General features: G+C 42.9%; 1 non-coding gene across 1 annotated transcript; it reads right to left on the bottom strand.

Moving 5' to 3' along the window:
* Positions 1-3321: 3321 nt before the first annotated feature.
* trnam-cau (transfer RNA methionine (anticodon CAU)) lies at positions 3322-3393 on the bottom strand. The gene has a single exon. It is a non-coding gene; the product is annotated as a tRNA-Met (tRNA).
* Between the last annotated feature and the right edge of the window lie 87 nt (positions 3394-3480).

The following is a 3480-nucleotide window of genomic DNA, read 5'->3' as shown; positions in this document are numbered from 1 at the left end:
AGTAGTTGATGGAATTCAGTTACTGATTTTGGGTTGGATGTAAAGTCTTTGATTGAAGTTAAGTCGTGCAGTTCTCATTGAGGCCCAGTGCACACTTTCAAACTTGTTTCGCTGATATCAGAAGGCTGCAGGATCTTCTGTCTTGAGGCTTAAGTTACTTCCATGGTTCCCTGGAACTTTACATGAGAGAGAGAGAGAGAGAGACCCCATTTCTCTTTGGTCTTCAAATTGCAGTCTGTCTCAAAACTTTACTGTGATGCACAATTCAATTAATTCCCAGATTGGTCAGCAGGTTAGTCATGTGACTAGCTCTTTGTTTGAAACAGCATAGTCTGCGAGGTTTGTTGATTCTTCAAAGTTTACTAGACATACTCAGTGGTGGGGGGCAGGGTGGGGGGGGTGGCGGGGTGGAATGCTGCCTCTTATACAGATAGGACTCTCAATGTCTTTTGATCATCACTATCGACAACACCCATCTGGTTAATTGAATCAGGGAGCACTTCCATTGTCTCTCTGTGCAACTGTCTCTCAGAATGTAAATGTGCAGCCATCTTTTCAGCCACTGCTCTGTGGTCTTTTTTAAACAAGTATGTTCAAGGTCCAGTAATAGTATATACAGTGTTCCATATGACAAAATTAATATGTTTCCATTTGGCAGGTGTGGTTTTTGTCACAACTATGTTAAAGTTGCTATATAAATACAAGTTGTTGTTGTTCTACTATCTCACTGAAATTGCACTGAAAGCAAATACTAATACTAATAACATTCAGATTCCCCTTATAACCAACAGTAATACAATAGCTCACTGATAGTCCATCTGAAACTGCTAGTAATAGTTGCAATGCCCTGATATCCTGCATGTAAGTGGTTGTAATCCCATAATCCACTGGTGGTCACCCTGAAACTATAGCCAGATCCCACTATGATGCAATCAGTCTCGCCAGTCAATGGACCTGGACTCTCTCCCTCTTTCCTTGGACTTCAGTTCTTGAAGTACTTTGGGTTGTGTCACTGCATTAAATGTGCTATATAAATGCAAGTTGTTGTTCTGTGTGAAGTTGACACCTAAGCTGGAAACCTCAATAAGAGCTGGTCTTTATTTGGACTTCACATGTCAAAAATAGCCAGTACAGTCTGAGAGATCGTACAAAGACCAGCAGTTTCAATGTTTGGGGCAATCCTCACAGGATACATCATCCTAACCATAGCTAAGTACACCATCCATCTCTGTTGCATCAGTTCAGACAATGCAACTTCTATACTTGTGCTTCCGAAATGTCTTCCACTTTCTCAACCAATGATTCCCCCCACTGTGATTGACAGGGCACTCAACCATGTCCGATCTGTTTCATGCGCTTCTGCTCTTACCCCTTCCCCTCCCTCCTATAAGCAAGATAGGGTTCCCCTTGTCCCCACCTTCCACCCCACCAGCCTTCGTATTCAATAGATCATCCTCTGCCATTTCCGCCACCTCCAGCGTGATGCTACAACCAAACACATCTTTCCCTGCCCTCCCCTTTCAGCATTTCAAAGAGACTGTTCCATCCATGACACTGTGGTCCACTCCTCAGTTATCCCCAACACCTCCCCCCTTTCCTACGGCACCTTTCCATGCAAACACAGCAGATGCAACATCTGCCCTTTTATCTCCTCCCTTCCCACTGTCCAGGGCCCCAAACACTCCTTCCACATGAAACAGTGATTTACTTGTACTTCTTTCAATTCAGTATACTGTATTCGCTGCTCACAATGTGGTCTCCTCTACACAGGGGAGACTAAACACAGACTGGTCCAGCGATTTGTGGAACACCTCCATTCAGTCCGTGACCCAGAGCTTCCTATCACTTGTCACCACTTGTCAGCCGTACTCCCCCTTTGACCACCTTTTTACTATTTATATGCCTATAGAAGGCTTTGGGATTCCCTTTTATGTTAGCTGCCTGTCTCTTTTCATACACTCGCTTTGCTTCTCTTATTTGCTTTTTCACTTCCTCTCTGAACCTTCTATATTCACCCTGGTTCTCCCTTGTATTATTTACCTGACATCTGTCATAAGCACACTTTTTCTTCTTCATCTTTATCTCTAACTCTTTTGTCATCCAGGGAGTGCTGGATTTATTTGCCCTATCTTTCCACTTCGAGGGAACATACCTTGACTGTGCCCGAACGCTTCTTTGAAGGTAGCTCATTGTTCAGCTACCATTTTTCCTACCAACATTTGATTTCCGAAGAAGGGTCACTGACCCGAAACGTTAACTCTGCTTCTCTTTCCACAGATGCTGCCAGACCTGCTGAGTGATTCCAGCATTTCTTGTTTTTGTTTCAGATTTCCAGCATCCGCAGTATTTTGCTTTTATTTGATTTCAATTTATTTGGCCCAAATCCAATGAATTTGGTTTTCCCCCAGTTAATCATTCTTACTCCAGATTGTTCTTTGTCCTTTTTCATAGCCAACCTAAACTTTATGATACAATGATCACTGTCCCCCTAAACGTTTTGCTACTGACACTTGATCCACTTGGCCCACCCCATTTGCAAGGACCCAGTCTAGCAGTGCCTCCTTTCTCTTTGGACTGGAAGCATACTTACACTACCACTATCCCAGTCAATATTTGGATAATTAAAGTCCCCCATTATAACTATCCTATAATTTTTGCACCTCTCTGTAATTTCCTTGCAAATTTATTCCTCTTCATACTTCCTGTTTGTAGACAACACCGAGCAATGTAACGGCACCTTTTTTGTTCCTTCGCTCTAGCTCTTGACCCCTCTGGCACATCCTTTTTCTCCAGCACTACAATGCTCTCCTTCATTAATATCGCCACTCTCACCCCTTTTCTTTCTTTCCTATCTATCCTGATCACCTTGTGTCCAGGAATATTTAACACTCAGTCCTGCCCTTCTTTGAGCCATTTCTCTTGTTGTAGCCACAACATCATATTTCCACATGGCAATCTGCGCCTCTAACTCACCAATCTGATTAACAACACTCAATGCATCACATACATGCATATTAATCCTGATTTATACTTTACTACTTTCTCCCATCTGAACCCACCCACTAACTGATTATTCCCTACTCCTGTGCAATCTCTCCTGTGCACCTTGGTATTCCTCTCTGATGCTGTAAATGATTCTATGACTCCCCATATTAAATCGTTTTATCATATTATATATATCACATTTACCATTACTGTTACCTCTACCTGGAGTAATTTTGAGAAGAATTTTTTAAAACATTAATTCTGGGTAAAATTTGTGTTTATTGCACATCCTGAGCAGCTTGTGCTTTTCCCACTATAGAAATTAAAAATACCAATTAGCAGAGGATGGTTTCGATCCATCGACCTCTGGGTTATGGGCCCAGCACGCTTCCGCTGCGCCACTCTGCTATTAATAATTGCGGATAGAAACGCGTGCTCTTCACTGTTTGAGGCAGCCCCGGCCTGATTGACAGCTGCAAGTCGGGGGCGGGGCCG

The sequence above is a fragment of the Heterodontus francisci genome, chromosome 3 (assembly GCF_036365525.1).
Source record: "Heterodontus francisci isolate sHetFra1 chromosome 3, sHetFra1.hap1, whole genome shotgun sequence".
In the NCBI taxonomy this organism is placed as follows: domain Eukaryota; kingdom Metazoa; phylum Chordata; class Chondrichthyes; order Heterodontiformes; family Heterodontidae; genus Heterodontus; species Heterodontus francisci.
The sequence above is the reverse complement of the archived record's forward strand: the minus strand, read 5'-3'. Positions and strand labels throughout refer to the sequence as shown.